The 23,335-nt window shown below is 40.6% G+C and overlaps 1 protein-coding gene across 8 annotated transcripts in view; it reads left to right on the plus strand.

The window, feature by feature from the left end:
* The first annotated feature begins 7,523 nt into the window (after nt 1-7,523).
* The window catches only part of MAPKAP1 (MAPK associated protein 1), a 244,954-nt gene continuing 229,142 nt past the window's right edge, over nt 7,524-23,335 (plus strand). For 2 of the 8 annotated variants that reach the window (XM_058694114.1, XM_058694118.1), the window contains exons 1-2: nt 7,524-7,754; nt 9,362-9,423. The gene's annotated coding sequence lies outside the window, so the exon portion shown is untranslated. Of the gene's footprint in view, nt 7,755-9,361; nt 9,424-23,335 lie in introns of those variants that run through there. The other 6 variants (XM_058694110.1, XM_058694117.1, XM_058694116.1 and 3 more) reach the window with 6 other exon arrangements.

Consider the following 23,335-nt stretch of genomic DNA (forward strand, 5'->3'; position numbering starts at 1 on the left):
AAACAGAGAGGGAGACAAACCATAAGAGACTCTTAAATACAGAGAACAAACTGAGGGTTGCTGGCAGACTGTTGGGTGGGCGGAAGAACTAAAAGGGTGAGGGGCATTAGGGAGGAGACTTGTTGGGATGAGTACTGGGTGTTACATATAAGTGAAGAATCACTAAATTCTATTCCTGAAATCATTATTGCACTATATGTTAACTAACTTGGATTTAAATTTAAAAAAAAAGAATAGATTTTACATTAGAGCTGAAAAAATCAACTGAAGAAAACTAACAGAGCCAAAAATATGGATTGTTTTGGGAACATTAAAATTAATTAATTTTGTTAATTTTTTATTCAGATATTTCCAATGTGTTCAGACTTAGGGTAGCTTTTCTAGAATGTCTTACTGTAACCTAAAACTTAAGCAAATGCATTTTTGAAGATTAAGATGTAATTTTCAGTAACTTTATAAAGTAAGTTTTTTCTTAGCATTTCTTTGTGGTTGGCTAAGTGACATAATAATAAAAGCTTTTTAAAAATTAAAAAAAAATAGGGCCACCTGGGTGGCTCAGTTGGTTAAGCATCCAACTTAGGTCATGATCTCACGGTTTGTGGGTTCAAGCCCTGCATCGGGCCCTGTGCTACAGCTGAGCCTGGAGCCTGCTTCAGATTCTGTGTCTCCCTCTCTCTCTGCTCCTCCCCTGCTTGCTCTCTGTCTCTCTCTCTCTCTCTCTCTCTTGAAAATAAACATTTAAGGGGCGCCTGGGTGGCGCAGTCGGTTAAGCGTCCGACTTCAGCCAGGTCACGATCTCGCGGTCCGTGAGTTCGAGCCCCGCGTCAGGCTCTGGGCTGATGGCTCGGAGCCTGGAGCCTGTTTCCGATTCTGTGTCTCCCTCTCTCTCTGCCCCTGCCCCGTTCATGCTCTGTCTCTCTCTGTCCCAAAAATAAATAAAAAACGTTGAAAAAAAAATTTTTTTTTAAATAAAAAAAAAAGAAAATAAACATTTAAAAATTTTTTTAAAAATTTACAAAAAAGGTTCAACCAATGACGGATGCTATTCATTTCTTTTTTTTTTTTTTAAAGTTTTTTTTTTTTTTTAATTTTTTTTTTTCAACGTTTTTTTAATTTATTTTTGGGACAGAGAGAGACATAGCATGAACGGGGGAGGGGCAGAGAGAGAGGGAGACACAGAATCGGAAACAGGCTCCAGGCTCCGAGCCATCAGCCCAGAGCCTGACGCGGGGCTCGAACTCACGGACCGCGAGATCGTGACCTGGCTGAAGTCGGACGCTTAACCGACTGCGCCACCCAGGCGCCCCATGATGCTATTCATTTCTATCAATCAACGGTGGCCCTATCTGGGAAAAAAAAACAAACACCACCACCGCCCTACACATGAGCATAAGCTGTCTTTTGAGAGACATCAAAGACTGCTATGTATTGTGAGACTTACAGTCTCATTGAAAACACATGTGAACACTCAGAAAGTGAAATAAATATAAGATTAAAATAATAGAGTCGGGGGTGCCTGGGTGGCTCAGTCAGGTAAGCATCCGACTCTTGATTTCCACTGAAGTCATGATCTCATGGTTTGTGAGTTCCAGCCCCACATCAGGCTCTGTGCTGACAGTGTGGGGCCTGCTTGGGATGCTTTCTCACCCTCTCTGCCCTTCCCCAGTGCATGTGCTTGTTCTTGCTCTCTCTCTCTCTCAAAATAAATAAATAAACATTTAAAAATGAAATAAAATGAAATAAAATGAAATAAAATAAAATAAAATAATAGAGTCAGCAGAGTGAAGTGGTTAAGAGCATAGAGACAATAAAATATGTGAGCACTTAGAACAGTGCCTGCCACCTAGGAATTGTTTGCCCTTGACAGAGCAAAACCACAGTGTGAGCCAAGGTCAACTGGTAAGTGAAAGTTTCAAAAGCGACCTATAGGAATTCTCAGGTGGGAGAAATTGCTCCAAATGAGCGTGCACCAAACAGATGGGTAAGGTTTGAATGCACTAATCTGTAATACGCTTGATAAGAAGGATCTTGGTTTTCTCAAGCAATGAGCAATTATTCACTATTTGGATGTTCTAAGCTTTTATTTTTAAAACATTTGCTGGCACTACTTTGAATAACCTACTTGTCAGCTTCAAAGAAAGACACCTACGTTTGTTTCCGATATTTTGAATACGTCCCAGAACCAGTCCTCTATATTGCGATCGTGTTCTATAAACTTTACTTCATAGCAATTATAACTCTGCAGCACATTTAACTTACTAATATTTATTGAAATATTTTTAGCTGCAAAAACATTTTATGTTCACTGTTATTTATTAATGCCCTGTTTTAAAATATTACACATAAAATTTATTCCAGTGCACATTAGTAAATAAATTATGCTTGTAATTTCTAATGCATTTTTAATTATAAATTTATCCATGTCTACCTTTATTTATGATAGTGGTGTCTCACTGTTGAACATACTGTATATTAATGGAGACACTGTTAATTATGCATTCTTAGAAGTTGCATTCGACAAAACATACGAGTCCGTTTTTTACATCCTTAAGTCCTGTTAACATCAATTAATTTAGGAGTTGGCACTCACAGTACTAGCTAACCTTTAGAGCCAGAAAAGATACTATTAGCAGCTGGTTACAGGGCCTGGACTTGGGGAAAGGACTACAATTATATATTAAGTGTAGCTAGAGAGATGCTATAGAATTCCAGCCAGATGTTTCATTTTCACCCTGAGTATCCAAAAAGGGATAGTCACCAGAAATAATATTCGCTCCCAAAACAACAGAACAAAGCTCAGTGAGTCTCTGCTGACCCCCAGAACTGATCTGTACCTAAGTAACATCTCCAAAGCGTTGTCTTAAGATTTTCTGGTTGGTTAATGTGGTGCTTCCCTTCCACCCACCAAACACAACTTATTGTAGACTATACCTTTGCTTTAAAAAATTCTTCACATTTATGTCATTTTAATTTGAAAAAAAAAAAACACTACATTGCTCTGAAATTGTACACTTCTTGGGAGCTTCCTTAAAAGAGTTTGAATGGATTTTTGACACCTAATTTACTGTTGTCCTGAAATTGCTTTGTACCATAAGAGTATAAATGCCTATGTTTTCCCTATGGGAGGAAAAAATATATTTCAAAAGGAGAGGAAACCAAAATTGGGGAAATAGCAGGGAAACATATTCACATATATAAAATATTAAGAACACACATTTGCAGAGAAACTAGAAGGTGCTTCTGTTTTCCCACAGCTCTGGCAGGGCTTGAAAGAGCATTACTTTCATCCGATTATGTTTACTCTTAGCTTGTTGTCATAGGCTTGGCAAAGTGGTATTTTCCATGTGCAAGTTCTGCTTATACAGAATAAGATTTTCCATTGTTTCAATTCATGTGTGTGTTTTGAGCATCTTTTCATTTAATATGCATTTTATCAACTGTTTATAGTGTTTTAAGATTTTAGTGTAGAAAAAGAAATAACAAACATTCCTTTCCTTATGGACTGTCAAGGGGATAGATGTATACTGAAAGAACAGAAAATGTGATAAATGTTGAACACAGAGAATGAGGCTCTTTGTATGGCCCAACAGGGAGAGGTTATCTGGGAAAGCTTCCTGGAGGAAGCAGTATGTGACTTGGGTCTTCACGAATGAATAGACTATACTTAGAAATAGTTCTAATTGTGTGTGTGTGTGTGTGTGTGTGTGTGTGTGTGTGTGTGTGTGTTTTAAAAGCACATTGGAGTTTATCCTTTTATAATATTGCCACATGTTGTCTAGAAACTAAGATAGCCACTAGAGAGGACACAAGTTGCCCTGAGGGACATCTGCAGCCGTCTTAGACCTTCCAACCATTCTGGCTGCCATTGACCGGAAGGCAAGACTGGCAGAAGAACTGCCCACCAACCCACAAAATTATAAGAAATAATAAATGGTTGTTGCTTTAAGCCACGAAGAAGGAGGAGGTGAAGGAAAATGGGGGAAGGAGGAAGGAAGGAGAAGTAGGAGGAAGAAGGGGAGTTTACTGAGTGGAAGGGGATAGGGCAACTGAGGTTTGAGCAGGAAATAAGGAAGCAAATGCATAAGGGACCTGATGCTTGCTGCCCATCATTGTGTGCCATGCCATCAGAGCTGGCATTTACAGAACACTTTCTGTATGCCAGACAATGTTCTAAGCAGTGTCCACACATCACATCATTGAATCCTACAACAACCTAGATGAAGGAACTGAGATGTAGAGAAGACAAATAACTTATTGAAGCCCACATAGCCAAAGGGTGTCTTTGAACCTCTGTCCACTTCCCATGTTCCGGTCCTGGGGACTGGAAGAAAAGGAACTCTACCATGGCCTCCTTTCCAGTTGGAACTGAAGTCTATGAAACCTGATCGTCACGGGTGTGCTGCAGTACTGGTTCCTCTGCCCTCCTGTCTACTGGAGTCTCCCAGCGGGCCCCTGGTCCAGCACCACCAATGTGTTGTAAAAATATAAGTTTTCTGTTTGTCAGCTGTCATCGTCCTACCCCCATGTACTCCTGGGCCAGGACAGAGGTCAATGTGTGCTTTCCTTTGTAATGCCACTCCTACTCCCACTTCTTAGAGGCTAAGCCATATGGTTGGTCTGTCCTCTTTCCTCTTGATCTACCAACCTTCCCGACGCCATTCCAGTCAGTTTCCTTTTCACCCTACGTCTATTCATCATCCTGGGGTCCACATGGCATCTCAGTTCTTTGTCTCACTTTCAATAACTTTTTCTTCCATTCTACTTCAGCCAGGACCTCACTCTCACATGGCCCTTCATCTGAGGTTATGAAGATAGACATCTCTGAGGACAACCTCCATTTTCGTGCCTTAGCCCATTAGTCACCTCCATTGCGTATGTTCTAGGACCTGCAGGCCAGTGACATGAGCCTTTCTGGAATTCTCCTATTTACCTATCCAGCATCCATTCTGTGGCCCTTTGTTTTAAGCACTTTTGCGGGGGTGGGGGGGGGGCGTGCAGCACGGAGCCCAATGCGGGGCTTGAACTCATGACACTGAGATCAAAACCTGAGCTGAGATTGAGTTGGCTGCTTGACCGACTGAGCCACCCAGGCACACCATTTTTTAAAAATAATTTACTTTTGGGGGTACCTGGGTGACTCCGCTGGTTGAGCGTCCAACTTCAGCTCAGGTCCTGATCTCGCAGTCTGTGGGTTCGAGCCCCACAGTCCTGGGGTCCCTCCTGTCTACTGGAGTCTCCACAGTCTCCATGTTGGGCTCTGGGCTGACAGCTCAGAGCCTAGAGCCTGATTCAGATTCTGCCACTCCCTCTCTCTCTCTGCCCCTCCCCCACTCATGCTCTGTCTCTCTCCATCTCTCAAAAATTAATAAATGTTTAAAATTTTCAAAAAAAATTTACTTTTCTCTTTTTCTTTTTTTGTAAGTTTATTTATTTTGAGAAGGGGAGGAGCAGTAGAAAGAGAGGGAGAAAGAGAATCCCAAGCAGGCTCTGTGATGTCAACACAGAGCTCCACATGGGGCTCCATCTCACGAACAGTGAAATCATGACCTGAGCCCAAATCAAGAATTGGATGCTTAACTGACTGAGCCACCCAGGTGCCCCTAAAAATTTTATTTTTAAATAATCTCTACACCTAACTTGGGGCTCAAACCCACAACCCTGAGATCAAGAGTTGAATGCTGACCTATTGAGCTAGCCAGGTGCCCCTTTTTAAAGCACTCTTAAAAAGCTAAAGTCTTAAATTATTGACACCCCCCCCCCCGCCCCCCCCACACACCTGTGTGGCAAAACTTCCTTAGATTAACCCAATTGCTTACTCTTTGTGTGCCTGTATCTTGACTTTTGAAACCAACAGTTTTAGAACAATCACACAAACCATTATATTAGTATTACCAATAAATTCAGAGACTCCATTCTCAGGGGGGCTCCCCAACATTGTCCTTGAAATCTTATACTTCCCTGCCTTCCAACTTGCCTACTCTTTCAAATTCAATCAAACTTGACTGTAAGTTTCATGAGGGTGGAATCCTTGTCTGTTTTTTTTACCATTGACTCTCCGGTGCCTGGGATAAACAATACATACGCACTCAGTAAGTATCTGTTTACTGACTAGCTATGTGCCAGGCTCTATTGTGTGTGAGTTATATGCATTAATTCATTAATCCTCATGACAACCCAATGAAGTTAGTTAGGACTTTCGTCATTCCATTTTACAGATAAGGAAATTTAGAGGGGGTGTTTGGAGAATGAAGTCACAAAACTTGTAAGAGGTACAGTTCCTTAGAACCTGTAAAACCTTAGGGGGTCCAGTTGATTTCAGTTTTAGGTTGAGTTTTATGTGTCTGAGGGACAAACAGCAGCTGTGCTTCAGGCCAGAGCTCAAAAGGGAAGTGAAAATGACGATTAATATTTAGGAGGGGACCTGGTGACCTCGGATTTTCAAACCTTGTTCACACACGTTGCTTAGCCGAGTGCCTCCAACCTGTCCCCAACGGAACTGTGGTGGTGTGTGTGCAAGAGCACGTTTGGGTCTTAAGGTGCTTTTTTTGTTTTTTGTTTTTTCTCTGTACAAGCCAGATCAATCACATATTTGAATAGATGGGGGAGGATCCATGGTGTATTTGTTAGTGACTTTAATCTTGTGTAATGATGCCCCAGGGCTGAAATTCAGCCTTGATTTTTTTTTTTTCTTTTTCTTTTGCTAAGCCTCATTTTTGAGAGGCGTTCTGTACTCTTTCTCAGGAGAAAGAACGTATCACTGCACCACTTGGGTCCTTCTTTCCCTTCACCTTGGCTTCCCCCACTGATTCTGTCGGGAGAGACTTCCAACGGTGAGCTCTTGTTCCGTGCCAGCCCTCTTACCTCGTGGAAACCTCCCTTCAGTTCTTAAAAAAAGAATTTTTTTTTTCACTTATTTTTGTGGAAGTATAGTTGAGACCCAATTCCCTGCAGTTCTTGAGGAAGAGAATTATTTCCATTTTGCAGATAATAAAGGTAACGACTAATGTTTACTAGGTATTTCTGTGTCAGGCACTGTGCTCAGTGCTTTAAAAGCTTCATCCCATTCGATTCTCACAGGAAGACTCTAAAGTTGGATCTATTGTATGGATGAGAGAACTGAGTCTGAGAGGTGTCTTTTCTGAGAATACACTAGTTACACTTGGCATCTGAACCCAAGTCCTAAGCCTTTGTGACCCAGACGCAAACTGCCTCATCACTCATTTCTGGGTGAATGGAGGACTTTTGAAAGAGAATGCTAATGTTGATTTCTATCCGACGAAAATCCACAGACGGGTGCCTGCGCTACATTCCCAGCTGATCTCTGACTCAGGCCTTAGCCAGACCGCAGAAGTGCAGCGCATGCGTACGTCCTTTCGTTCGGCCCCGCCCCCCGGGAGGGCTTAACTCCTTGCTCTGGGGCTTGCGCACTGCATCCCCAGCCAGCTGCTTCCCCCCCCCCCCCCCCCCGCGCCTTCCCCGGTCGGGGACTTCCGGTACGTGGGGTGCAGTTCCGGGTCGTGGCGCGGCTCGGGGGCAACAGGGCTGCTGCTCGGCCGGCCGGCGGCGGCGAGCGCTGGGGGCATGAGGGCGAGCTGGGAAAGCGGCAATTGAGCCGGCCGGGAAGAGCGCCAGTCCCCAAGGAGTCCGAGAGTGAGGAGCCCTGGGCAGGGGCCGGGAGGCGCGGGGAAGCCGGGCTCTTCCCTCAGGACCGTGTCCCGGGGCCCACCCGGCCCGTAGAGTGGCAGCTGCTTCAGGTAAAGGTTGCCCCAGGCCACTAGCTCCGTCGCTCACTCTCCCGTCAGCCCACCCGTGGAGCCTGGCGGTCCTCCTCACTCCTAGGCTCCGGGTGCTGCCCCGAAGGGTAGTCCGCCTGGCCCTTGATCAGTCTTCCACAGTCAGCATTCGTTTCCTGGTCCTTTCCATAACTGGAGGCTGCTGTGAGCCTGACAGCTGGGTGTGGGATTGGGGGAGGAGAAGCCTGTGGACTGGCTAGAGTTGGGAGGGGGATGGGTTGGCTCGGGCAGTTTCTGGCCCCACCACTTGGCAACATCTAGGCATCCTAATCTTCATAACACGAAAATTAACTTTTTAAAGCATTGTCTGTGTGGTCCCTGATTCCTAGCGCCCCTTCTCCCCAGTTTCCTAAAGGGGTAAGCAGCCCACAAAACTTTATTTTCTAGCTTGAATCCTGCTGGGACTTAGTGGCAGAGTCTTCTAGATCTGGTTAAGGCTAAGAAAAAAAAATGTAGTTTAAACAAGAGTATTACTTTAACCAGAGACCCAAACGTTGACTCAGAAATTGGTTAAAATTTTATTCCTAATGAATGCAAATAATTTTTGAAGCCTGTCACACAGGACTTAGCACTGTGCAAAGAATCATGTTACAAATCACGTCGGTTAAAACAAAGTGATCATTCTCATTCTATTTTTCACAAGCAAAAGGGGTGGATTACTAATTTAAAAACTTAGTGGAACAGGCAAAGTTGGCACCATGTTCTATTCCTCATCCTTTGAGTCCACACAAGGTGCTTAATAAATGCTGAAAGAGTTCTCGATGAAGCATTGATAATTGTGTTCATCTTTTTCAGTTTACACACTTGCAGGTTTGCTAGGGCCTGTGAGGCATGCTGGTGGCCCCATTGTCGTTTAGCTTTGTGCTCCGGTCTGTGCCCTAGTGTACTCACATTCCTCTATACCTCTTGATCTGGCTCCAGCTACGCTTGAAAAAGTCTCCTTCCCTCCTTCCGTAATTCCCTACCTTGATCCTTTACTTTAGATAAGCACGACCTCAAATCGCCTTTGTTTTTCTCTGTGTCCATTGTTTTTTGTTTGTTTGTTTTTTGTAGGACATTCTTTCTGCCTAGGTGTCTCCTTTTCTGTCCCCACCTATTGAGATGTTACCCTGGGCCCAGCTGAAATTGGTCTCCCTCAACCAAGTGGAGACAACCCCAGTTGAAAAAGATTTGTTTTTCTGGAATCCTATAAACATTCATTATATCTGCAGTAATTTCATTTAGCAAACATATACTGAGTGTGTGTGTGTGTGTGTGTGTGTATGTATGTATGGCAGGTACTGTGCTAGACAGCTTATAGATAAATAAGACTCAGTCCTTGCCTGCAAGGAGCTCAATTTAGTGAGAGAGATAAGGAAATAACTCCAAGATAGAGTGATAAGTGCACTGTGTGAAGGTTCATTCTGTGATACTGTGATATCACAGAAAGGGGGAAGGTCATTAGCTTTTGAGGAGTGTGCTGTGGTCAGGTAGTGCTTCATAATGTAGGGTTAACTAAGTTTTATTTACTGTGTACTGAAACTATATATCGGTTTCTCTTATTTAATGATTTTAACCTCAATTTACAGATTAGGAAGACTCAGGATAAATTACACATCTGGTACGAAACAGAGACAAGATTCAAACCCAGGTCTGTCTGATGTCCTACATCTGTGCTTTTTTTTCATTATGTGTTTTGCCTTCTTTTGCATAATGTAGCACTCTATATGCAAGTACATATTGAAAAAAGTACAAGAGAAAAAAAATATGAATGTCAAAATGAATGGTACAGCGAGTCCTTTAAATGTAGAGAAGACTGATCTTCCAAGGCAAGAAGGTGATAGGTGGGTCAGTTCAACTTTGAATATGAGCATGGAATACCTTCAATAGAGAATAATCTGGACTCTGGATTCAGTTCCTGGTCCCTCCTCTTACTCCTTCACCTTTGGCAAGTTTCTTAATTCTAATCATTATTTTCCTCCAGTATGGGTTGGGATAGGGGGAATGTTTAATGAGCTAAACATTATATATATTTATAATGAGTGGATAAAGGGCCTGCCTGATATGAGGGCCCCTGAAATGATAGCTGTGCGATGCAAAGATGAAATGCATGTGATGGTTTTAGAGTGGTGAGTAGACCAGACTAAATAAAGAAAGCCATTGCTTCTTTTAGTGGGGAGGTAAATTGGGGGGTCAGGAGGGGGGTCAGAATTAGTGAGGGCTTCAGTGTCAGTTAAGAGAGTTAATGTCCAGTTTCTGCTCAGAAGTTTTGCAGTTAAATGCTCTGAGAATGTTATGATTCATTCAGCAGTGAGAGGGAAATTGTAAGACCCTGCGGAGGCAAAGAGAAATAAAACCAGGTGCCCAGTCTGAGATGGTTGACATTCCAGTGGGGGAGACGGAAGTATGTGCCAGTGAACCATAGCAAAGTACTGTAGCTCCTATGATAGCTGCCACACAGGGTACTGTAACGCACAAAGGAGGGAACACTGATGATGGTGGCTAACGAGCACTTTGTGCCAGCATGGTGCTAAGTGCGTTATCTCTTTCCTGTACAAAAGCGTGTCATTAGCATCCTGATCTTACAGGTGAGGAAACTAGTGCGCAGAGAAGTTAAAGAAATTCCTTGAGTTTGTGCATGTGTTGGAGCTGTGAGTAGAGGGGATTATCTGCTAGACTTTGGTATCTTCGCTCTTCTTTGTGATGTGGACGGGGACCCTCTGAAGAGACTTCAGAGAGATGCTAGCCCTCGATCCGTAGCTTCAGTGTGCCTTCATTATGTGAGGCAGCAGGGATAATGAAGAATGAATGCGGCCGCTGCTGAAGCTCATGGTCTCATCCGTCACGTTAAATATATTTCTTTGTGTGTGTGTGTGGGGGGGGGGGGCTTGTTTTGTTTGTTGACTCATGACTGAAGACTTTAGAAACTTGCAGTTCAGTGGATTTATATATATTTATATATATTATTTATTATATATATATATATATATTATATATATTTATAATATATAATATATATATTTATATCAGGGTAAGAGAATTTGTTGGAAATCTGTTATTTGTATGTATAGGCCTTTTTTTTTTTTTTAATTTTTTTTTTCAACGTTTTTTATTTTTATTTTTGGGACAGAGAGAGACAGAGCATGAACGGGGGAGGGGCAGAGAGAGAGGGAGACACAGAATCGGAAACAGGCTCCAGGCTCCGAGCCATCAGCCCAGAGCCTGACGCGGGGCTCGAACTCACGGACCACGAGATCGTGACCTGGCTGAAGTCGGACGCTTAACCGACTGCACCACCCAGGCGCCCCAGTATAGGCCTTATTTTTAAGGACCTAGCCATAGATACCAAATTATTTTATCACTAGGAATTCTGTCACGTTGCATTTTTCCCCCATGGGAGGGGCTCTGACCTTGTGTTTTCTGTGAATTTGAGGTTTTTTTTAGAAGTTTTGACTCAAAAGTTAGCATATTTCCGTTTGTGCTAAACTTAATAATTGAACACTTACATTTTAGTCATCATTAATTTTTTTTTTAATGTTTCATTTATTTTGAGAAAGAGAGAGAGAGTGTGCATGTGTGAGCGGAGGAGGGGCAGAGGGAAAGAGAGAGAATTTCAAGGAGGCCCTGTGCTGTCAGCGCAGAGCCTGATGCAGGGCTTGAACTCATGAACTGTGAGCTCATGACCTAAGCTGAAATCAAGAGTCTGATGCTCAACTGACAGAGCCACCCGGGGGCCGCTCGTTAAATGTTTTTGTATCCCTTATTTCCTTCAATCTTTGTGGTTCTGTGACATAAGTGGTGTTACCCCCACTGAACACATGAGCAACCTGAGGCTTAGTGGTTAAATATATTGCCCGAATCACATAGCTAGTGAATGATAACACCAGAAAAATGTTGGCCAAAAAAGAGTAAACAAATATTAGTTCTCTTTTGAGCATATACCTCGGGGATCTCCAGCTCAAGTGCCCATGATAAAGAGTAGGACAGACCTTGGTGAATTGCATGTGACCAGTCTGAAGCAGTCGCCACTCAGTTCCACTTGTTTGTTGCTATGTGAGGAAGCGGATCTGGTGTCCTTGGATCTTCTGAGAGATAATATTTTTATTTATTTATTTTTTAATTTTTAAAGGTTTTTGTTTTAATCCCAGTGGGGGATAATGGATAATGTTCTTTTTTTTTTTTTTTTTTTTTTTTTTTTTTTTTTTTTTTTTTGAGGGATAATATTCTTGCAGAGCATTCAGGAGATGCTGAAAATCTGGATTTTAATGTATTTAGTTCTAAAATTTGCTATTTAAAAACTAATTGTATATACCAAAACACATTTGTGGGCTATGTACAGTAAGTACTAGATTGCCTGATTATAAACTCTGATCTGCCTGACGGCTGACATTTTGGTACCCACTGTTCAAAGTAGGAGGTACTACACATGTAATGATTATTGATCAGAAGTCTACTGGTAAATTGCCAGATTAAAAGTGTGTTGTAATTGACTCATACTGATATCTTTGGGGAAGTGACAGTTTGAATGCTTTCATTATATAATCAGGCTAATTTTCAGGAGTGATAGGGTTTGGATGAGGACAAGACTTGGTAATACTTTTGATTTGTGCTGTTAGCATTTTAAGTTAGTTTGTTTGTTTATTTTGAGAGAGCGCGCGCGAGTGTGAGCGAGTTGAGGAGGGGCAGAGAGAGGGAGAAGGAAAATCCCAAGTAGGCTCTGGGCTAAGAGCATGGAGCTTAATCTCATAGAACCTGAGCCAAAATCAAGAGTCGGATGCTTAACCAACTGAGCCACCCAGGCACCCCAGTGCTCTTAGCACGTTAGATGCTACCAGATTCTTGTATCTTTTGGTCTTTTCTACAGTATGGGAAGTGAACAAGGCGGGTAATTATAACCTCTTAAGATAAAGAAACTGATACCTACTAAATTACAGTTTAGTGGAAAGTGCACCAGATTGAGAGGGACTTGAACTCTGAATATAATATACCACTAACAGCCTTTGGATTTTGTCAAGTCATTTACAAATCCTTGTATCTTTTTTCCATCTGGATGATAATGAGGACCTCAACTCAAGTCTTGCTCAGGTCTTTTCAGGATGCCAAGCTTCCTGATTCTAATTGACACTCTTAAAGTCATACAACTGATTACTGGCAGATCCCCATGGACAGTGGTTCAAATCTAAAAATGTGGTTCCTCTTCCCTTAACAGTAGGTAGGGAGCCACTGCTCAGCTTTTCCCTCCGTTCTTTGTTCATCACTAATTCTGGGAATGGACCTTGACAGGCCAGGTGCTTCCCAAGTGCATACAGTGTTTTGTTGACTATGTATACACAAGATTGAAAGACGGGGCATAGGGACACCCAGCATAGTGAGAGAAATATGGCCAGGGAGTTCCTAGCCCAAGAGTTTAATTTATTTTTGTTTTAATACCCAGCTTCTACAAGGTGAAAATAGAAGAAAGATTGGTCTTCTAGATACTGTTTTCATTCATACTCTATTGTATAAGGAAATAACATAGAATATAAAAATGAAAATAAATCCTGACCAGTCACTCAAAATTTATTATCTCTAGTTGGCAGTGGTGTAGATATATAGAGGAAACAGATTTAATATAGGAAACACAAAATTTGGACCCAAAGAAGAGAACAGTTTTAAGTAATTGAAATTGAGAAAAATGGGAGAAACCACTTAAACAACAAAACTTAAATTCTGGAAACAGCCAAGGAGGTACTAGAATAACTACTGGAATTAGATTATAGTAATTGCTTGTGAAATAAATTGCATATTCTATCACACTTACCCCAAATATATGCAGTGTTAGATTTGTATCCTATCCTATGCTTTTATTACTGATGCAGACAAAATGGACTGAATGTGTAAAACTTCAAAAAAATAACATTTTTTAATTTCCCTATGGACACATTTTAAGATACTATATTATAAACAAGTACTCTTTCAGCACAGAAATTGGTAGAAGATTGTTCAAAGGAATGGTTTTCTTTTTAAAACAGTAAATTAAAAAAAAATTTTTTTTAACATTTATTTGTTTTTGAGAGACAGAGCATGAGCACAGGAGGGGCCGAGATAGAGGGACACACAGATCCCGAAGCAGGCTTCAGGCTCTGAGCTTTTAGCACAGAGCCCCACGCGGGGCTTGAACCCACAAACTGTGAGATCGTGACCTGAGCCGAAGTCAGACGTTTAACCAACTGATGTACCCAGGTGCCCTTAAAAATGGTTAAATTTTAAATCTGAACTTCACTTGCTGACGTAAAGGAGACTAACAAAGAACTGAGGTCCAGGCTTGAATCAATGTGAGGTGGGGCTTTAGAGTCCCACCCCCCTGTATTTGAATGCTGGCTCTGTCAGGTATTCCCTGTGTGACCTGGACATTCTGCAAAATGAGGATAATAGTGCTGGTCTCAACATATGGTAGTGGTGATGGTTAACTGAAACAACGTAAGCAAGTACCTGGTTCTCTGGTGCTTCTGGAGAGGTATGGGTACATTCAGGGGTATAACACATTCCAGCGTTAGTATAGTGTAACAAGAAATGACTCTGGAGTGGTTGTGAAGAAATGAGACTCGTTTTCGTGTCTGGATCGTGAGATTAATCTTGTTCATTTCTACCTGTGCTTTGTGAATTAATGCACCTACTAACCGTGCACTGTTGGGGAAGGGTTTCAGTATGCTGTTTCCAGGTGTAAGGTTAAATGATCTATTTAGATTAAATGAATTGATCTGTTGAATAACGATAAGCATTTCCATTGCTTATATTACCTTTATGTGTGTGTGCCCATGACTACCCACTGAAGTTGTTAAAACAAGGGATATCATGTTCTCCTTGTCTCTGTCCTACTAGTGCTGAAACTGAAGCTTTGGAAGTAAAGCGATTGAAGGCCGAGATCTGATAATGACAAAGCTAGGGTGCAAACCTTTGGTTTTTTCACTCTAAATACAATGCTTTTGTCACTATTACATGCTATTCTGGATTTGGATGTTGGAACTGGCCCTTGTTTTGGGATGGTCATCAACACAGCCCTTCTTACTTATTTTAACTTAATGCTTACAGAAAGTTATTACTCATACAGTGAAAGTATTTGGTTACAGGTATAATCTTATAACATGAAGTTTAAAGGTTTAATAAAACTCTAATAATAATTGGGGCATCCTGGTGGCACAATCGCTTGAGCGTCTGACTCTTGATTTTGGCTCAGATCATGATCTCACTGTCCTTGACTTCCAGGCCTGTATCGGGCTCCATACTGGCAGCATGGAGCCAGCTTGGGATTCTCTCCTTCCCTGTCTCTGCCTCTCCCCACTCAGCTCGCTCTCTCTCTCTCTCAAAATAAATAAACTTAAAAAAAAAAAAAAAACACCTCTAATAGTAACACTTATTGAAAGCAGAGATTGGTGGTGATTGGTTACTCATATGTTGCTAGTGGGAATATAAATTGGTGAAAATTTTCTGGAGAGAACTTTGGCATTATTTATCCAAGTTTAAAAAAATAAGTCACGCAAGTCTTTTGAACTTGTAATTCCGTTTTTAGAAATTTTATTAAAGAAATAATCAGAAATGTAGAAAAATATTTATGTTGAAAGATGTTCACTGTAGCAGTACTTAAAATAGCAAAAATTAGAAACCACTTTAGTAGCCAACAAAGAGAAATTATGGAAAAGCCAATCAGTGGAAATATTGTGCAATCATCTTAGATGTTTTAGAAGAATTTTAGTGACATAGTAATATGCTCATCATGTAACATACGGTGGGAAAAGGCTATAAAATTATACAAATTATTTATTTATTTTTTAAATGTTTATCTTTATTTTTGAGATAGAGACAGAGCATGAGCAGGGGAGAGGCAGAGAGAGAGGGAGACACAGAATCGGAAGCAGGCTCCAGGCTCTGAGCTGTCAGTTCAGAGCCCAACGCTGGGCTTGAACTCGTCAACTGCGAGATCATGACCTGAGCTGATGTCGGACACTCAACCGACTGAGCCACCCAGGTGCCCCAAAATTATACAAATTATGATCTCAATTATGTCAAACATATATGCGAGGGAAAAGAAGAAATAGGTGGTCAGATTATAGGTCTTTATGCTTTTTTTCTGTTTTCCCAAGTATTCTGATTTTTTTAATAGAAAAATCATTTTAGTTTCAGCCTGATACTAAGAAATTTGAGTAGAACCAGGGAAAATCATTCCATCAAAAATTTCCACTAATGCAGGTGATCTGAAGTTCTAAATGCATTGTATTTTCAAGTTTTGACCTCAGTTGTTTTATGTTTAGAATATGGTTTCACGTATCTTGACATAAATGATGTGGAGATTCCCAGGCTAGCCTTTCTCTCCTCCCCGCAAATCCTGCGTAAGACATCATTATCATGGAAGAAGAGTTGCATTTGTGTTGGTGGTACCAGTGTCCTAGTGCTACTATCACCTCTTCAGTGACCAGTGGGACAATGGTAGCCCTGTGACAGCTGTCTTTCAGAGAGAGAACACTCCTATATCTGGGAGGCTGGACATTGGTATGTAGAGCTTTTATGTGAACTAAATGCTTCTGTACTGGGAAGTGCTTTATTGGTATGGGAAATTGTATGTGTGACTTTCTCACTTTTTTTAAGAAAAAATTAAAGGTCAAAGTTTGGGTTTTAATTCTCCTGATAACAGTATTAAAAAAGTATGAATATTAGAATGTCGTGACGAATTGGTGCTTTTCTGATTGCCATATATTCCATAATAGAAACAGCAATAGTTTCTGCACGTACAGATCAGCAAATGGCCAGTTAGGGTTTTTGTTGTCATTGCTGTTGTACATGTAATTCTCCTATATACAATATAAAAAACATGCAGAAAATTTAACGATGTATTTGAGCATATTTAAATTAGGAAAATACCAGGCAAGATGTTTCTTTTTGTAAACTGCTTCTGTCCAAAGCATTCTGTATATTATCAGAATGAAAAATGACAGCACTTTGTCATCTGTTCAAATTGATATTGCACTCTATGCAATGACAGCTGAAAAGGCCCACAGGTGCCATATAAAGAGGTGACCATGTTGTCATATTTCATTTCGGCATCCCTCTGCAAAGCCATAATTACCTAATTAGGTTGTTAATTAGGAGATTAGCATTTCACTATATTGATAGAATGCTCTTTACCGGCGTGGGGCTAGATACAGATTTGTCTGCCCTAATTTATAATCTCTGCCGTTTTTGTACTTATTTATTTGCTTAAGTTCCTGATGTGGGGCAATTCGGTTTACCTGAGAAACAGTTTGTTTATAAGCTAATGAAGCTATGATCACTGGATTAAAGTTGCTGAGTTAAAATGTGAACCAAATTAAAAGGATGGTTACATCCCCAAAATGATAATAAATATTCTGAGTTGGTAGAACCTGTATTCTCATTAGCATAGGCAACAAATACATGATAAGATATAAAACTGTTAGTATGAAAAAAAAATCCGAAATACAAAAACTAAGTCTGAAATGTGATAGATATTTAATATATCCTAACCTAGGTGAAGGAAGTTATTTAGTTATCTTGAATAACAAATGTCTGTCATTTACACTGGAGACTTATAAAATATGTTAAGTATTTTGAACATGTTTCAGAAACTGAAGCTTGGTAAATAACTTTGGAACAAATACATTCAGTCTTCAGTTTAGACTTCTTTAGATAGTCATCATGCATCAGGGTTTATTTCATTTGTACCTTCTGTCCATTAGTCTGTGCTTGGAACATTCTCTTCTCACGGCCTTTGCAGTCCTGAGTGCTTATGGAATTTGAAGTATTTCATAGCACCCTTCACTTGGTGAACTATTTGGAGTAAGCGGCATTTCTATCAAGTGTGTCTAACCTTTTTTGGGGGAGTGGGGTAGGGATCCGCAAAAAAATGATTTTCTTCTTTTTACTCCAGTGCATGACTTGACTATAATGTTTGTAATTTGCATTATATGTACTTTTTCTGCTCTTTCCAGTTAAGGAGCACGGTGTTAGCCACTGTGGTAGTAGTTTAGCTTCTTTTTTTTTTTTTTAATGTTTATTTGTTTTTGAGAGAGAGAGAGAGAGACAGTGCGAGCGGGGTAAGAGCAGAGAGAGAGAGAGAGAGAGAGAGAGAGAGAGAGAGAGAGAATCTGAAGCAGGCTCCAGATTCTTAGTTGTCAACACAGAGCCCAACATGGGGCTCGAACTCATGAACCGTGAGATCGTGACCTGAGCTGAAGTCAGATGCTTAACCAACTGAGCCATCCAGGCACCCCTTTAACTTCTTTTGATGTAGTCAGGATGATAGCTGTTGGAGTTGTGGAAAGTGTATGTGCACTTAAGTCCTTTTCCCACACAGTTGTTATGAAGAATTGCCTTTGTTTGATCTGTAATGTTCTTTAAAATTATAAAAATATCTTAAAATATTTGTATATGAAAAAATATCCTATCAAGTTAAGTTTTTGCTTAATTGTAATCATTCATGTATTCAGTCTCTTTGCTGAATACATAGGAGGCACCAGGCATATGTCTGGGAATTGAGCGATGCAAACTGCAGACACTGACTCTGCTCTCATGGGACTTACAGTCTAGTACAGGCTACTTGGAGAAGTGTTTAGTAATGAGGGTGAAGGTGAATATGGAGGAGTACCTACCCAGGACTTGATAAGGTCAAACCTTCCTGGGGCAGGTGAAGTCTGAATTGCGATCTGAAGGATAAAGGAGCCAGTGGTGTCTGAGCGAGGTGGAAGGACAGAGAAAACCGTTCTAGACAGAAGGAGTATATGTTCAAAAGCTTGAAAGAACCTGAAGGTTGAGTATGGCTAGAATAAAAAAAACTAAAAGCAGAAGTAGAAGATGGAACTGCAGATGTGGGCAAGGTTCAGTTTACTAAAGAGTTTGGGAAGTCACTGAAGAACTTTAAGACAAGTTAGGAAACAAGTTAGGTGAGAGATGGTGGCTTGGATAGGTTATAAAGATACAAGTGAATGAAATCTAAAGAGAAGAGGATGCAGAGGGTTAATTAAATGGCTGTAGGTTTCTCAGAAAGGAGTCAAGAATTTTGGTTTTTAGTTTTTATTAGTTTTTAAAATTTTTTTTAATACTTATTTTTGAGAGAGAAGAGAGAGTGAGAGTGAGTGGGGCAGGGGCAGAGAGAGATGGAGACACAGAGTCCGAAGCAGGCTCCAGGCTCTAGGCTCTGAGCTGTCAGCACAGAGCCTGGTACAGGGCTCAAACTCACGAACTGCAAGATCATGACCTGAGCTGAAGTCGGAAGCTTAACCAACTGAGCCCCTCAGGTGCCCCAAAGAGTCAAGGATTCTAATTTGGACATTGGATTTGTTTTATAATTTTAAGTGTGAGAATGAGTTTTAGTATATCAAAGGGAAGAGGTCATGAGATTTCTTTTCCAATTGACCAAAACATGTACAGTACTACCAGCTAGTTTTCTTTCAGGTGAATTGGGAAGAACACTCATGTTTGAGTGTCACTTTTGGTTCCTGCACTGTGACAACAGCTTTGTGGGGTATGCGATAATGTCTTAATAAGGTCCAGAGACACTGCGATTTTTCCCAGTTTTCTGTTACTGGGTTACTGGGTGGTGGAATTGGAGCACACCTGAGCTCTCCAAAGCCTTTGTGTTCTCTGCTATGCCATGTTGCCTTTCTTGTTTTATCTCCTTTTTGTTTTTTTCAAAGTGAGGAGAAGTACTCCCCACAGACCAGTAGCTCAGTGGGTTGCTGACCGAGGCATTGTGTTAACTCTGTGGCTTCTTCCACCCAGCTCTAGTGGGGATTAGTGTCTGGTGCTTTGGTAGGAGAAGCCTCTCCAGTGCCCGAGTATTTGTTTCAGCAAAGTCCAAGATTCTGTTGGCATTTCTGGCACCAGGATTTAATCCCCCTCAGCTAGAAATACAGACTAGCCACCTCCACACGAGTTCACTAGCATATATGAAAGTTCTCCTTTTTCTGGGGAAAAGATTGGGAAACTCCCATTTTTGCATGAGGAATTTAGTATCTTTTGATGTAATCAACTTGTAATGCAAATTGTTTTTAAAAATTTCATGGTTATAGTGGCCACTGCTGTTCAGTTAAGTGGTTTGTTGGCATCATTGTGTTGGAATCACTTGAAATAGAAGAAATCTAGGAAACAGCAGCATGGATTCTATTCTGTGTTTCAACCCCCACCCCCATTTTTGAAACTGGGATATAATTCTTATGCCATAAAATCCACCCCTTTAAAGTGTACAATTTAATAGTTTCTAGCATATGCACAGAGTTGTATAACCATCATCGCTATAAAATTCCGGAACGTTTTTATCACCCAGAAGGAAACCCCAAGTTTCCACAAGTGACCACAGGTAGTCACTCCTCATTCCTCCCTCCCACAGCCTCTGGCAACCATTAATCTACTTTCAATGAACCTTTCATAAAAATGGAGTCATGCAGTATGTGGCCTTTTGTGTTCGGTTCTTTTACTAGCATAATGTTTTCAAGGTTCATCTGTGTTGTTGCATGTATCAGTACTTCATTCCTTTTTATTGCTGAATAATATTCCATTCTATGGAAATACCACATTTTGCTTATTAATTCATCAGTTGATGGAGATGTGTTTTTTCCCCCACTCTTTGGCTATTGTGAATAATACTGCTATGAACATGGCTGTGCAGGTTTTTGTGTGAACGTATGTTTTCTGTTCTTTGGGGTGTATACCTTGGAATGGATTGCTGGGTCATATGGTAGGTAACATTTTGCAGAATTGCCAACCATTTTCAAAAGTAGCTGTACCATTTTACATTCCCACGAGCAGTTTATAAGGTCTGCCCCCCTTTTTGTTTCTGCTCTCTTTATGCTTTGTTGCTGAAGTCTGGGCTGGAAGCAACCCTAGGCTTAGGAGTTCCATGAGCCCTTTGTCTTGATAAATGGGAAATTTTCCATTTTTCATGTTCATTCTGGTTCATATGTGAACCTGTGTCCCAGGCCTTATAATAGAGTATTAGTGACAGGAAGCCAAATAAGGCTTTTAGTCTTTTCCTCTCAAGGACTTCCCAATCCAGTGTTTGGAACTTGTTACTAGGGGATGGGGGGCAGAAAGGGAAAAGCCAGTGAAAAAAGTAACTGCCTAGGAATTTGTGAATTTCCACAGCATGGATCCTGACTTTAGAATCTAGGCAAAGATTGACTTGGTTTTCACAGCGTCTAGGGTTTCTTTTTCTTGGCCCATCCTTTAACTACAGCTAGAGCTATTCCTTGGACTTTATTCCTAAGTTATTGCTCTTCTTTCCTTACATATTTTCCTTGAGTAAGCTCATTCACATCCGTGGCTCCATCTGTCATTTATATGTTGATGTCTTCCGAATTTGCTCAGGTCTTTCTCCTAGGTTTCATTTGCATATTCTTTGTCACTTACATGTTGTAGTCTCCCAGATTCACTCAGACCTCATTTGGGCTGTCAGGTTTACATCATGATGAATATCTATTTGGGTAATCCATAGACATCTCAAGTTCATTGTGTTTGAAACATAATTCTTTACTTCCCCCCTACCTGTTAAGCTGTTCCTCCTTTTGAGTTTACAGTTTCATTTTGTTGGCACTGTATGCAGGCCATAGAGTTTCCCCTTCTCCTTAACCCTCCACATTCGTTCAGTCACCAAGTTCTACCAATTTCATCTTCTAAATATTTTTTTATCTAGTTAAAAAATGTTTAGACCTTTCACTGCCTTACTTCAGATTTCATCATCTCTCCCTGAGCCATAGACACAGCTTCATAATTAATCTTGTGTCTTGTTGGTCAGATTAATCTTCTATGCCAGAACAAACTCTCTAAAACTCAGCAACTTTGAATTCCATGTAGTGTTAATTACTAAATACATGTTCTGCTGTTTCTTGTTTTCGTGCCTTTTCTCATGCTGTCTCTCCTACTTGGAAGAGATGAGTTTGTCTTCTTCCAACCATCCAACTTCTCATCTTTGAAGATTCATCTTAGAACAGGGAATAATTGCAGTAACAATAATAGTAGATGTTTGTATAATGCTTACTGTGGGCCAGACACTGTCATATGCACATAACATATATGAATTCATTAAATCCTCACAACAATCCTATGAGATAGGCACCAAAATATTCCTGTTTACAGATGCAGAAACAGGCACTGAACTTGTTACTTTCCCTACGTCCCCCAGTGAGTGAGTGGCCGAGCTCAGATTTGAACCCAGGCAGTATGATGCTTGATTGCTTGCTCTTGGTCTCTCCTACCCACCCTTTGTCAACCTACCTGATTCCCTCCACTTCTTCCACCTCAAAAGTTAGTTATCCTTTTCCTGCTTCTGTAATAACCCGTGCATGGCCTGATGTTAATCTGTAGTCCATAGGACAGGTCTGGAGCAAATTTGATTTTAAACAGTTTTGATTAAGGGGGCAGCATTATAGGTTATTTTAATTACCAGCTTTTTTCCCCCTCCACTATTCTTAAGGTGACTTAAGTTGGAGGTGGTTACTTCCATTACCTTGATCTTAGTCATCTCTGTGAAGCCTTGTCTGAATATCTAGTTTCATTTATTTTTCTTTTGTGTTTCCATAATACTTTGTTATAGAATCCCTTGGCACTGCTCTCACTCTTTATTGTGACCATTTATGTACTTATCTCCTTTGCTTGACTCCCTTGCTTACCTCTTGGTGATAGGCAGTAAGACTTAACTACTCTACACTCCTAACTGCCAGCATGTGCGAAGTATTCATGCTTGTTGAATGAACAGGTAAGTCTGCTTGTACCATATCTCGATTAGTGAGAGAAGAGGGTTAAGAAGAGTGTGATGAAATGGACTTACATTGGAAATTCAAGGCAGCATGTAATGATTGTTTGGAGCAGGAATTCTGGAGCCAGGTTGTGTAATTTATCCTGGCTCCCCCTTTTACTAGTTTTGTGACCTTGGGCAAGTCTGTGCCTTAGTTTACCGGTGTGTAAAATATAAATAATAACATAATCCACCTCACAGTTTAGTAAGTGATGTGAATACTTGCTAAATAAATAAATAAACCTTCTGGAACCCAGAGAATGATTATTCTACTTAAGCTGTATTTTGTGAAACACTTTTAACCTATCTACAACATTATAGGCAGAATGAAGCCAATCCTGATGCCCTATCCTCATTTTGATCCATGCAGTGATGGTTTAAAAAGAAAAAAAAAAGGCAGACTAGAAGGTTGGAAAAATAGCTGGCAGTGCAGTTTTATTAGTAACAATAATAGCAGTTTTCACGTACTGAGGTTATGAAAGCTCCATTCAAATGAAAGTACAAAGCACCTTTCAAAGTCACATAAAAATAGTTTGGGGATTATCTGCTAGTTTAGATTATCTCATTGCTGTCCTTCATTCATTAGGAGTTGAATGAATTTGATAGTTGAGAGCTAACTTTACTTCCAGAATGATGCGACTAGAACAGGAAAAGTCAATCATATTGCATCTTGGATTTACTTCTTTTTTAAGTATTCTTTTTTGTAAGTATCCCTATGAAGTGGATAGGACATACATTATGGATAGTTCACTGTTCACGGAACAGAGTCAGAGATACCTTACTC

The sequence above is a fragment of the Neofelis nebulosa genome, chromosome 12 (assembly GCF_028018385.1).
Source record: "Neofelis nebulosa isolate mNeoNeb1 chromosome 12, mNeoNeb1.pri, whole genome shotgun sequence".
Taxonomy (NCBI): Eukaryota; Metazoa; Chordata; class Mammalia; order Carnivora; family Felidae; genus Neofelis; species Neofelis nebulosa.